Raw genomic sequence first — 14,642 nt, 5'->3', positions numbered from 1 at the left:
TTCCAGGAATGACCTCTGGTTCTTCCCCTCTCACCTTCTACTCTTTTTATAATCCCCTCTGGATTAATCTGATAAAATCCTCTCACTAACTTAAATGTCTCTATCATATCACCTCTCTTCCTCCTGTCTACCAAACTCTGCAATCCACATTTCTTCAACCTCTCTCTCTCTCCATAGCCAGCATTCCAAGCTCCTGATATACTCTTAGTCATCACTCATCTCTGGACTCTCTCCAATGTCTCCACATCACATTGAAAACCAGGTGACCAGATCTGATTGCACTTGTCTATGATCTGTGTTTATAAAAGCTGACTTGCAAATAACGGACTCCAGATAATGTGCATTAACTTTACAGTAAGTATACCATGTGTGTCAACATCCAAACACATATTCTGCACTGTTCAAATTTTTCCAAGAGCCAAACATGAGTATTTCTGTTTTATGGAATTTATACAAACAGTTCTATAATGAGTGCTTGAGTTTGTTTATCAGTTATTCTATATCTGCATGTTCGTTTGCGATCGGTTGCAATCTTTGCAACCCTAGCAATATGCTCTCTAAACTACAGTCTACTGTCAACCATCACTCCCAAATCTCTTATCTCATCTACTTCCTGCAGTATGGTACCATCAATATAGTCATAGCTTTATATTTCTGCACTCCAAAATGTAACACCTTGCACTTATATTAAAACTAAAACCCCACTCTTTTGTCCAAGTTAAAAGTCTATTTAAATTTTTCTGAAGGGACTCAGCATCTGCAGCACTACTTATAATTCTTCCCAACTTCGCATCATCAGCAAATAACTGAAGATCCCCAGTCAGTCCACATGATATATCATTTACAAATTAAACAGCAGGGGCCCAAGAACAGAACCCTGGGGCACCCCACTGGTTACCCTTCTTTTTAGAGACACTGCTCCATCATACACAACCTACTGGTATCATTCAGAGAGCCAATCTCTGGTTCATCTAACCAGTATACTGTCTATTCCCATCCTCTGCAGCTCCCTTATCTAACACACTCATCACCTTATCATAAAATGCAAGTAAATTACTGAAACAGGACCTACCATTTACAAATCCATGCTGACCTTCATAAAGAATGCCATGTCCATCAATCCAATTCTGTATTCTATTCCTTATCAATCTCTCCAACACCTTGACCACAACTGCAGTTATACAGACTGGCCTATAGTTTTAGAACCATGCTTGTGGAGTGGTACTATTTTGTCCACTTTCCACTCCTTAGGAACCCTGCCTACTGCAAGACTTTCATGAAATAACTAGGTCAAGGGCATAACCAACTGTGGTGCACATTCCTTAATCATACTTGGTGACATGTCATCTATTCCTACAGCCTTATTCACATCTAACCCAGTCAACATATGATATACCTCTGTTTCTTTCACTTCCAATTCTCATAATACTTGCCTCTCTTCTATATATTGTACCGGATAATTTATATCAATATGACATACGCTGATAAAGTGCTTGTTCAATAATTCCACTACATCTTTTGCAGCTGTTAGTCTGCTGCTATGACTATCCACCATGTTAGTCTGCCTTAATTATTGTTCCTTTGTTTGCCATGTAGCAGAAAAATTCCCTCAAGTTACCCTAGGCCTGACCAGCTAATCTCCTCTCTTACTGCACCTTTTCTTTCTTTACCATGCTCATCACCTTTCTAGCCTGCAACTTATACTCGAGGGAATTTTTCTGCTACATGGCAAACAAAAGGAACAATAATTAAGGCAGACTAACATGGTGGATAGTCATGGATCTGATATTCTTTTGGAAGAGCTGGTAGTTGTCTTTGAGAAATACTTGGGAAAGACATTCCACAGAACCAAGGTGGATGGAATGAAAGCTGAATGGGAGTTGCAGGTTCAGTGAATCAGCAATTCAACTGCAAAAGAATGTTAGCAGCTATTGCTAGAGTTATTGCAGATTTGGTTCTGTTCTTGGGCCCTGCTATTTAACATGTTTGTAAATGATATATCATGTAGACTGACTAGGGATCTTCAGTTGTTTGCTGATGTTACAAAGTTAGGGAGAATTATAAAGTAGCACTGCTGCTGTCATTTCCTTTGAGAAGGATTCGAACAGGCCTTTCACGTGGGCAAAGCAGTGGGGGTTGTAGTTTTAATACTAATAAGTGCAAGGTGTTGCATTTTGGAGTACAGAAATATAAGGCTGTGTACTATATTGACAGTGCCATACTGCAGGAAGTGGATGAGATTAGAGATTTGGGAGTGATCGTTGAAGTAGATTAAAGTATGGCACCATCAATATAGTAAATATAGTATTGCAAAGGTTGCACATCGTAGTGCTGCTAAGATAAGAAGTACTCTAACATGCAAGGATAAGGAAGTGGTTGTGCCACTATATAAGGCACTGGTCAGACCAAACTTTGAACTACTGTGCTCAGATCTGGTCACCTGATTTTCAATGTAATGTGAAGACATTGGAGAGAGTCCAGAGATGAGTGACTAAGACTATATCAGGACTTTGGACTGCTGGCTAGAGAGGTTTACAAAATTGCAGAGTTTAGTGGATAGGAGGAAAAGAGGTGATATGATAGAAACATCTAAGTTAGTGAGAGAGAATTTTGTCAGATTAATCCAGATGAGATAATAGAAAGAGTCGAAGGCAAGAGGAGAAAAGGTCATCCCTGGAAGTTATGTCAAAGTGTGGTGAAGAGGGATGTGAGTAGATTTTTACAAGGAGAATTGTCAGTAAATGGAATGCATTACCAGATTACCAAAATGTGTTGCTAATTCAAGGAGTGTTAAGGATTTTAAGATTCAGTGCGATAAATATGTTGTCAGTTGAATGAACTCCCACGGTGAGTCTGCCAACTCCATGGAGGGTGCAATAATAATAATAATAATTTAACAGAAATCTGGGAGCGTGGTAGATTCCAGTTCTGCTGAAATATCTGTAGAAGAGACCCGACATGGAAACTGACCATCTGGGAGGCAGCAATCAGAGAGAGAGAGAGAATGTGTGAGAGAAGGGTTATCACTTAACTGAACTGTCCTTTTATGTATAGCATCCAGAATTTTTGAGATAGTTTTTGGTGTATAGCTCTAAGTGTGAAAGCAGCTATTACAGAGTAGTAGATGGAACAGATGAAAAGTATTGTAGAGAGAAAGAGAAGGAGATGCCAACTTTTTTTGAAAGCCAGCAATGCTGTATAAGTGATGTCTAGAGATAAGTCATAAAGTTGAGCATTATGAATGGTAATAGAACTAAGAAGAAGTACTAAGGCTTTTTCTGAGTTAAAGAAATGACAAAATTGTGTTTTGGAAACACTGAAGATGAGTTGTTACATTTCCATTGAAGGCTGGTGTAGAAATCTGAGTTTAGAGTACTTATTGTAGATGATCTTGAAGCTTGAGTGTTCAAACTCTACAGGGCTTGTTATATGTATGGGAGGAATAGAGAGATCATTGGCAAAACTGTGGACAGAGTTTGAGGTCAGTGAAAGAAGTTCATTTACATATATCTACATATCCTAAACATCTGCATTAATATCAAAATCAAAAGAGAGAACACTGTGCATCATTACACACAGTAAACTTCCTGGGAGAAAACTGAAAAGTAGGAAAGAAGGCAGACTATAAGAATGCCATTTGCTAAGAAACCCTTGATGTCAAATGCCTTGGAAATGTCAAGTGCAACAGCTTAGATTCTGCAAACCTTTTTGTGTACTGTCCAGAGGGGTAAGTGATGTAAGCAAGGAAATACTATGAATCTTCAGTGATTGAATTGATGGTCATTGATTAGTTGAAAATTTTCTAGATATTGAAGAAGTTAACCACTGATGACCTTGTCCATTACTTTAGACAGTACTAGGGTGAGAGCAATAGGTGAATAGTTTGGTGGGAAAACATCTTTTTTTTTTTTTTTTTGGAATCAGTTATATGTGAGTTTGCTTCTATGGAAAGGAGAAGTAAAAGTCTCTGAGATCTTTCCAGTTGCCACTGCTGTAATCCAAAGGATATGAGGTTGCAAATGGCTAAGGAGAGGACATTCCACTAAAGATGTAGGATGGATTCTGGCTGAGTATAATATAGGGTGGAGATGAATAAAGAACAGGTATTAATTCAGTAGTTTCTCTTAAGTGTTCCAAGTGAGGATGGAGGTGTTCCTTAGTTATCTCTGCAGGAATTTGAATAAAAGAATGATTTCAGAAGATCAGCTTCAACTTTATGATATTGCAATACTGCCATCTGTAGGAGGCCTCCTACACATGTAGGAGGCAAGTTCTCAACATTAAGTCCTTTCAAGTTAGACTACTAATGATTAGTTGCCAGTCATCATTTCAGGCTGTAAGTGAATAAGGAGTTTTGGTTTTGAGCCATGTATGATATACCTTTTTTTATACTATCCTGGTAAATGTTTTGAAAAACTACACCTTGGATACTGGGTGGGAATATGGAACACTGTGGGAAATGAAGACCCTCAATCCAACATGAATAATTTCTGTAACACTCATAAGTATCTGGATCGGGAGAACAGAAACAGCAATCTGACCATGGAAAGGAGAAGTAAATCTCAGAGATCTTCCCACTTGGCATTATCGTGGTGCCAAAGTATATGAGACTGTGAATGGCTGAGGGGAGGACATCCCACTAAAGATTAAAGTTTTACAAGATTATGATTTGAAATTACAGGAGGATAAGTTATCTGAACAGTGTACCTGAAAGGAGAACTAGTTAAGAAATGATCCAGTGTTGTAAGAGTGAAGAGGATGGTTGAGTATTCTGATTGTTTGATGAATGATTTGTTTTAGCTCATTAATCACAGTAAATAGCTTAGTTTCTCTTTTAGCATGATCACTGGAATTGGAAAAAAGGGAGCCATTTGAAGTTCTGGAAAAGAAAGTCACCAAGCAGGATAACTTCTCTGTTGGGATAGTTGAACTACAGTAAATCAAGACTCAAGAATAAGAAGTCAAAGAGATAGAATGGTGTTTGGGACTGAGAGACCAGTAAAGAAATCGGATAAATAATATGTAATGAGACAAGAAAATATTAAATTTCAGGTCAAAAATGAAGACATTCAAGATAAGTATCCTTTGGCAAGGAATTTTATGCTGTTTTCCATCATGGTGCATCCATTCCCCTTCCAACTCAATGGTAACATTATTATAGAATGTGAGCAAATTGCTAAAACATGACCTTTCCATAGTAAACCCATGCTGTTCATTGTAGAGATTCTTTGTCAGCCCATTTCTGAACGTAAGCCTTAACCAACTTTTCCTAAATCTTCACCACCCCTACTGAGATACTGATAGTTGGATACATCGGTCCTTGCACCATCCTTATGCAATGGGATTACCATACATTCTTTCTACTCCTGTTGAATCTTCTCTGTTCTGAGACTCAAATTATATAGCCTGGTCAAAGGAATAGCTAGTTCACCTGAACACTCTTTTAGTATTTGTGCTAATATCCCATCAGTTGCTATTGCAGAATCCTTATTCAGTTAGCACAACAGCTCTATTACTTCCTTCTCATACACGAGTTTCCTCATTTACTCACCACTGTCTCTTTGATCAGCAAAGCAGTAGTGGTGAGTTCAATGTTCCATAAAGATCTTTCAATCTTGTGAATGTGACTTCATGGAGAGATTGAGAGCAGTTGATGATGGGGAGGAGAGACTGACTGTAAGTGAGCAAGAGGTGTTTGGGGAGTTGAGTAAACTAGATATAAATAAGGCTGTGGGACTTGATAATATATCCCCGCGTATTCTGAAGGAATGTGCCAGAGAGTTGACACCTGCCTTCACATATTTTTTTAATACGAGTCTTGCACTTGGTCAAGTTCCTAAAGAGTGGAAGGAGGACAAGATTGTGCCACTTCATAAAGGAGGTGATCGAACTCAAGCATCAAACTATAGGCCTATCTGTGGTTAAGTAGTTGGAGAAGCTTGTGAGAACTAGGATCCAGAGTTGGGTTGACAGCAATGTATAATCTTTGATGGACAGCATGGATTTGCTAAAGGGAGGTCATGTTTTAGTAATCTACTTACTTATTACAATAAAGTGACTGCTTCCTTGGACAGAGGAGAAGGATACACAGTAATATACTTGGATTTTGCAAAAGCTTTTGATAGAGTGCCTCATGATAAGTTGACAGTCAAACTAGAGCAGATGGGATTGGATATTAGATTAGTGCATTGGATTGGAGACTGGCTATCTGATAGGTATGAAGAAGTTGTGTATGGGGGGTGCGATATCCAGGAAAAGGAAAGTCACTAGTGGAGTGGTTCAGGGGTCTGTTTTAGGGCCATTACTATTTAACTTGTATATTAATGATATTGGCGCAGATTTGGATGGAGATATTCAGTTGTTTGCAGATGATGCAAAGTTGGGACGAACCATAAAGAGTAGCGAAGATGTTGTGGCCTTGCAAGAAGACTTGAATAAATTGAGTGATTGGGCACAGAAATGGGGATGTGAGTTCAATGTTGCAAAATGTGAGGTTTTAAAATTTGGAAAACAAAGATGGGATGCAGAATTTATGCTTGGTGAGAATATATTGTTGGAAGTAGAAGAAATAAGAGATCTGGGGGGTGATAGTGGATAAGGATCTAAAATTTAGGGGACACATCGCCAAAATTGTGAAGACAACACAAAGACTTCTGGGAATGATGTGGAGGACACTGACATGTAGTAGGGAGATTCTTGTTCCATTTTATAAGGCTTTGATTAGGCCACACATGGACTATTGTGCCCAGATTTGGTCAACGGATTTTCAGAAGGATGAGGAGATGTTGGAAAGGGTCCAAAGGCGACTGACTAAGGTAGTTTCTGACCTCTGGAATGTTGAGTATGAGGAAAGATTGAGAAGATGTAATTTGCAGAGTCTGGTGGAGAGAAGGAAGAGGGGAGATATGATAGAGACCTACAAGTTGGTAAGGGGTTGTTATAAGATCAATGGTGGAGAAGTTCTACAGAGAATAGTGGGAGATCAGGGGAGAACCAGAGGTCATCCCTGGAAACTGTATAAAGAGGGTGTGAGTAGGGGAGTGAGAGGCAGGTTTTTTTCATGCAGAGTTGTGAATGATTGGAATGCCTTGCCTGAGAGTGTGGTGTCTGCAAGGAGTTTGAGTGTGTTTAAGACACGGTATGATGAGATGTGTGTGTGATAATAGGACCTCCCAGATGAGTCTTTGACTCCATGAGGTCTTGTTTAATAATAATAATAATAATAATATACCAGGTTAATAGTTGTAGAAAGTTTTTTACCTTGGGTATAATATATGTTAAAGATACCAAGCTATTTTAAACCTGGTTTTAATCCATTTCCCAAGTAAGCAAACAGACAAGAAAGTCAAGTTTGTGGTTGCAAGTAGTGCAAGTCTGGGTGACCCGCAAGTAGTGCAAGTCTAGGCAACTCGTGGTAAAAGTGAAATAAGCTCTGATCACTATTCTTAATATTTACCCTTAATGCAAAGCACATCTCCTCAATGTGCTTTGCATTAAGGGTAAATATTAAGAATAGTGATCAGAGCTTATTTCACTTTTACCACGAGTTGCCTAGACTTGCACTACTTGCGGGTCACCCAGACTTGCACTACTTGCAACCACAAACTTGACTTTCTTGTCTGTTTGCTTACTTGGGAAATGGATTAAAACCAGGTTTAAAATAGCTTGGTAGCTTTAACATATACTAGGTTAATAGCGTTTACCAAAATGGCTACTCATTAGTTCAACAATCACTTCTGTATCAGTCATCCACATACCATCTGCATTCAGTAGCGTTATTCTTTCAAATTTATCCTTTCTTTTACTTCAGCATAACGATAGAATTCTTTGGGTTTTCTTTAACTTGCAGAGCTGGTTTCTTTTCATACTCAGACTTAACTTTCCATACAATATGTGACTCTTCTGGCCTTCTGCTTATAATTATTATAAACTGACATCATCCTTATGCACACAGTATTCCTTTCACATCATTTTTTTCTTATGAATCTCTCACTTAATTAGATTACACATCCATTTCATTCATATTCTATTTATTCTTCAAACTCTAGGACACATTCTGATATCGCATCATTTAAGTATTTTTCAAAACACTTCTCATGCACTATTGATATCCTTTCCATCCAACAACTGATACCATGGCACAGAATCCAGCATACTCCTTAGGTTGTCATAATTTCGTGCTTTGTGGTCCAGTATATAACCTTTGCTGAATGGAACATTCAAAAACTTAGCCACTTCCCAAGTGAGTGACGCATGATCACTGTAGCCAATCGGAAGCAGAATAGTTACGTCTTTAACTGAAATCCCTCTAACACTATAATCAGATCTAACACTCTTTGACCATGAGTTCCTTTTGTCACATGCTGCTTGAGGAAGTTGTCTTGCAACAGCTCAATAAATTCAGTTTCATTCTTTTCATGCGATTCATAGCTACTCAGTCAATGTTCAGATAATTAAAGATAATTTATGATTACTCTTTTGCACCCATCACATTTATTGATATGATGCATTTCTTCATGACCAGCAACAATCCACCAAGTCTGTAAGAACACTGCACTATGTACTTAATCTTGTTAGACTCAACCTTGCACCAAATGGGTTCAAACTCACTGCCACATAAAAAAACTGTTACTAGTATTGCAGTTATAAGTTTCAACTGTAACTGGATTTATTTAGCAGAATAGATTCTCCCTCCCCTGATTTTTGATAATCCTGGCATTCATAAACATATATAGTAACTTATTTTAGGTATGTTTACAGACTGCACGTCACGCACCTATTAGATTATTATTATTCTAATTATTATTATGCTGTATCTCTATAGAGTCCAGAGACTCATCGTGGGAGATGCACACTAAGTTTTATACACACAAAACCTATCATACCTCTCCTTAAACTCACTCTGTCAGGGCACTCACAACAAATTCTGGCAATCCATTCCAATGATCACTCTCCATGCAAAAAAAAAAAAAATTCATTCACCCTTACTAACCACACTAGACACAACGTCCACTGATAATCTCTAGTTATCTGTTTGCCATGTATCAAAACATTTTGTCATCATCAACAAATTCCTGACTTGTACAGGATATGATAGTACTACATGAAAAACTTACATCATTACTAACTTCCTATCTACAATTTTCCTCCAAATCAATCTGTTACCTATCAAGATTTCAACATCATCAGATCTTATATTTCTGTCTTCTAAGGCACTTTTTACTGTATCAATCCACATATATCTTGGTCTTCCTCTGGGTCTTTTTCCTGCCAACCTGACGGAGAACACTTGTTTTGCTAATCTTTCCTCTCCCATTTTGTTTAAGTGACCACCTGAGATTAGTTTGCCTAACACATTCCTGGATGCTAACAATGTCAAGTTCTATTCTAATATCCTTGTTTTTAATATGATATTGCCATCTGTTCACATCCCTAATCTTTTTTAGGACTCTCATATCTGCCATTTCTAGTCTATGATGAAGTGTTTTATTTCTAACCCAGCACTCAGATTCATAAGTTAAAATTCGTTTGAACACCATCTTGTATACAGCTAATTTTGTGTTTTGACTAATTTTTCTCTTATTCCATACAAATTTATTCGATTGACTTCCTACCATACCAGCTTTGTTGATTCTGTTGTCTATTTCCATATTTAATTTACCATCTTCACTGAAAACCTTGCCTAAGTAGCTGAAATGTTTTACTTGTTCTATAGGTTCTCCATTCACAATGTAGTTGATATTTTCAATGTTTCTGCCTATTTACCTTGTCTTTGTCTTGTTATTGCTGACCTTCATACCATCTCTATTACAACAGTTATTCAATTTAGTCAGGGAATCTTGCAGACTTGTAGCAGATTTATTTAGAAGTATAACATCGTCCGCATAAAGTATAGAGCTGATAATATTAACATCTCCAATTTTGATATCAGGTTTAATACCACTTTCCTTCATAATGTGATCCATATAGATAATGAATAACAGAGGGGATAATGTACATCTTTATCTGACACCAGATTTAACATTAAACTATCTTCCTGTACTCACTTACAACTCAAATAAAGACTAAGCATTGCTTGATATCATGCCTTCCTCTGGATCTAGACACCATACAACCATAGCATTTTGAATAGCTTTTCTCTTGGCACCTTGTCATATGCCTTTTCCCTGATCTACAAAACTTAAATACAGATCTTTGTTATATTCCCATGATTTCTCAGCTATTTGTCATAAAGTGAAAATCTATCCTGACAGCCTCTATTTGGCCTGAATCCAGCTTGTTCTTTGCCAATCTTCCCTTCCATAATCCTTCTCAACTGTTTCTCAAGTATACCTGCATAAATCTTACTAGGAACACTCAGTAGTAAAATACCGCTATAATTTTTACATTCAATTTTATTTCCCTTTTTATATATGGGAACTATGAGAGCTCAACTCCAATCGATTATCTGGAATTGGTCCCTCTGTCCAGGCCTTCTGAACTAAGCAGTGCAGCCACTGTAAGACTTTTATACCTCCATACTTCAGCATTTCTAATGGAATATCATCCTCTGTAATATTCCATTAGATGGAATACCATTCCATCTAATGGAATATCACCATTGCCTTTCCACATTTCAGGCTTTTGATGGCTTTTTCTACTTTATGGATATGTATTCCTAATTGCATGCCTGTTGAGTGTTTTTTACTACTGTGCTATCATTGATTGTTTCATTTAGCACTTTTTCGAAGTAATTACTCCATACATCAAGGATATCTTTTTCTTCAGTTTTCATGTCACCTTTATCATTTCTAATTCCTTTTATAGCATTCTTTCCTCCATTTCTGAGCTTTTTCAACAACTTCCAGGATATCTCGCCACTTTTTTGATATTTAATTTCTATGTTCTTACCAGAGCCTTCCCATGACTTTTATTTAGCTAGTTTTACACAGTGTTTATCTTTCTTACATTTGTCTCCGTATTCTCTAAGAGCACAAGCTGATTTATTTGCCAGGAACTTTTGATATGCTTTCTTCTTTTTCTTTCAATGCCTCTTTAACTTCCTGTGTCCTACATAGAGTTCTGATTTTTCTATCCTTGCAGACAACCTCACCACATGCCTCTCTGGCTGAATCAATCAAGGTTTTCTTCAAGGCTTGCCACTGAATCTCCAAGATTTGGTTCCTGTTCTCAAACTCATTCATTTTTTCTTGAATAATGTTTGTGTATTTTAGTCTACAGTTCACATCTGAGAGCTTCTCAACTTTTATTCTCTTTAAAACTTTCTTACATGTTCTTCTTTTCAATATGAAATTCAATTTTATCCTTCTCAAGACTAAATGGTGATTCACTTCCAATTTCAAATCCTCTGTACACTCTAATGTCCTGCACAGTGAGAAAACATCACTATCAACAATCACATACTCAATGAGACTTTTCTTATTCCTTGCCTCTTCTCTCCGTGTGAATTTGTGCACATGTCCTGAGCAGAAATCCAACAGATATTTGCCATTATTATTAGCTTTGCTCTTTTCTCCAAATTTTCCCAAAATATTTTTGTATGTCTGACAATCATTTCCTACTCTGCTATTTAGATCCCCAACAAGGACCAACTTTTCCTTTTTCATAGTGTCACTTGCTTTCTCTAAAGCCTCAATAAATTCCTCCACTTCTGCCTAAGTAGAACTGTGAGACCATAGGCACAAATAAATCTCATTGTACAGTTCCCCATTCTGATATTTGCCCACATCACTCTACTTGATATTGCCTGCCATTCAAGAAGATTAGCCCCTCCTTTTTAGTGTTTAATACTATGGCTACTCCTTCTTTTCCTTGATTGTCATTGCCTGAATATAACATTTTGTATTTATTGCTCAGAAAGATCTCACCAGTTTTTGTCTTTTTTGTTTAAGTCACCCCTATTATGTCGATCTGGTACTTATCCAATTCCTCAGCTAGCTTCATTTCTCTGCCATTCAGGCTTCTTATGTTTGTAGTACTGATCTTGAACTCTGGCAATATTGAGTTGGGGTGTGTTTCATGATTTGTTCCAGTAGCTGACTTTTCGCTGTTCACCCTGGTTCCCTTGCAAAAACGGGGGCCTTGTTTAACCAGGCAACACCCCAGCTGGCATGAAATTCTGTCATGTTGTACCATCATTTTATATTGTGGTTTAAGCCAATAAGAATACAATTTGGTCAGCTAATCCCAAATTGCCAGCCCATCCTCGTTCATTCAATGTCAAGGTAGATACCTAACAGGATGCACCATGAGAAGGTGAGGATTGGACATTAGGTCAGAAGCCCTGGTCAGTTCTCCACATTCCTTTAAAGGCTATGTGGAGGTCTCCTCTCAGTTATACAGCTTTGACCCTTAAGCACCCTGAAAAATTTTGTTTTGTATCAATTTTAAAAAACACCTTTAATATTAGTTCTGCCATGTCCCCTCTTTTCAGTTTATCAACTAAACTTTGTAACCCACAGACTATTCTCATAGAGAGCATTCCACAGACCTGTCACAGCTTGGTCACTTATCTCTCACCTATCTACCACCTCCTGATTCACCCCAAGAAACCCAGATGACCAAATCTGTGCACAGTAGTCAAAATGGGATAATAACTTCCCTATCTTTACTTGTTTGCATGTTTTTCAACATCCAAGTAATCCTTAGCTATTTTGCCAACTTTTTCTGGTAAAATAGCCCAGTTCAATTGTTTTCTGTTCTGAAAACAATTTGTCTGTATTAATCTTGTAAAAATCCTTCAGTAATTTGTGTCTCAATCATATCATCTCTTTTCTGGCTGTCAAAAAATTTCTCTAACATAAGGTTCATTCCATAGACCTGCTACCATATTGGTCACTTGCCTCTGGATTCTGTCCTCCATCTCCTCATCACCAGGAAACCTAGCTGACCAGATCTGTGCGTATTTGTCAAAGGGGGGCGGTTACCAAAGTTTGATGAAGAGGTGTAATAACCTTCTTGTCTCTGACTGTCAGGGTATTTTTCAGTAACCAAGTAATCCGATGAGCTGCTTTAGTCACTTTTATAATATGCCCGCTAAACATTAACCCTATCTACTAACATCTGCAAATCCCTGGCTTCATTATTTTTCTGAAGTACAGCTCCATTAATGTAGTACACAGGTGGTAATCTTTTCATCCCAAAATGCATAACCTTACACTTTGCAACATGAAACTGATATCCATTCTCCTTTGCCCAGTACTGCCACTCTATCCAAATCATTCTGCAAAATCTTAACATCATCCATATTACCTGTTGCTCTATCCAATTTTGCACCATTAGCAAACAACTAAATAGTTCATCTCAGATCCTTTCCTATGTCTTTAATGCACAAATTAAATAGTGGCAGCCCAAGAACAGAGCCTTGTGGCATGCCACTAGTTACAGCCCTTCTACTGACTCTACTCCTGAATAAACTACTCTCTGATATCTCTCCATCAACCACCCTCTTTTTCACTTCACCAACTTTATATCCATCTTCATGTGCTGCAATTTATTGATTAGAATTCTATGCAGTATCCTGTCAAAAGCTTTTGCAAAGACCAGCAGTATCAATGTAAACCCATTACCTTTACCAACTCAGCTGTCATTATGTTATAAAGCGTGAAAGGTTTTGTGAAGGGTGCTTCACAAAACTATATTCCTTCCCCCCACCCCATATAGTATCCCATTTCTGTCTATCCACTCCTGTATTTTGTTCTTGATGACTCCTGATATGCTGATTGGTCAGTAATTTGCTACATATGTCTTGGAGCCTCCTTTATACAGTGGAACTATTTGTTCCTCTCCCCCCCCTTAGGACTAACTCAGAGCTGAAATTAAGATTACATAATGTGGTCAAAAGACTGTCAGTTCTCTAGTACCTTCTCGTAACACTCAAACTGGTATACCATCTAATCCCATAGCTGAATTCACATCAAGGTTCTATAATATGCTATGCACCTCCATTTCATTTACCTCAGCTCCCATATAAGTCTACCTTTCTCTCATCACTGCAATATCTCTACCTGAATGACATAATCTTACAAAGTGTTCATTTAGTTATTCTACTATTTTGGCTGATTCAGTTACCTTCCTCCCAATGGCATTCATTAAAATCATTCTGCCATAAACGTTTTTCCTTTTACTAGCAGCATATTGAAAGAACTGGGATTATCTTTGGTCTGCACTGCTAATTTTCTTTCATACTCTGCTTTTGCCTCTTACCACCCTGGTTACCCTTCTCTGTACTTTTTACTGCTGATGTGTCTGTTGGTCACCTATCTCCTTGAATTCCCTCCACAAATTTTTATTTTTTTGTAACTCCAGCTTAATGATGGTATTTATCCATTTAGCTCCCACTTGATTTATTCTCCTGACTCCAAGCATGCAATCTACTATTACTTCTCTCATGAACTCTTTACCACTTCCCATGCACTATCAGCATCCAGCCTTTGCAATTTTACATACCATGGCACTGATTCAAGCAATCTCCTAAGCTTGTTATATCTACCAGCCCTGTAATTCAACATATACCCTCTTTTAACTGAAAATTCTACACATTCAACCACCTCCCAGGTCAAGACCATATGATCACTTTCACAGGTGGCAACTGTGAAATGGTTACTTTAACCTGTTTTACTTATTATATAAACTTGTTTTAC

The 14,642-nt window shown here is 37.7% G+C and overlaps 1 protein-coding gene across 1 annotated transcript in view; it reads left to right on the top strand.

Moving 5' to 3' along the window:
• LOC150109299 (protein turtle-like) overlaps positions 1-14,642 on the top strand; it is a 486,901-nt gene that overhangs the window by 371,695 nt on the left and 100,564 nt on the right. The window lies entirely within an intron of this gene.

The sequence above is a fragment of the Typopeltis vanoorti genome, chromosome 2 (genome assembly GCF_054136105.1).
Source record: "Typopeltis vanoorti isolate ZY-2024b chromosome 2, IOZ_Tvanoo_1.0, whole genome shotgun sequence".
Classification (NCBI taxonomy): Eukaryota; Metazoa; Arthropoda; class Arachnida; order Uropygi; family Thelyphonidae; genus Typopeltis; species Typopeltis vanoorti.
This window is presented reverse-complemented; position numbering and strand designations above follow the sequence as displayed.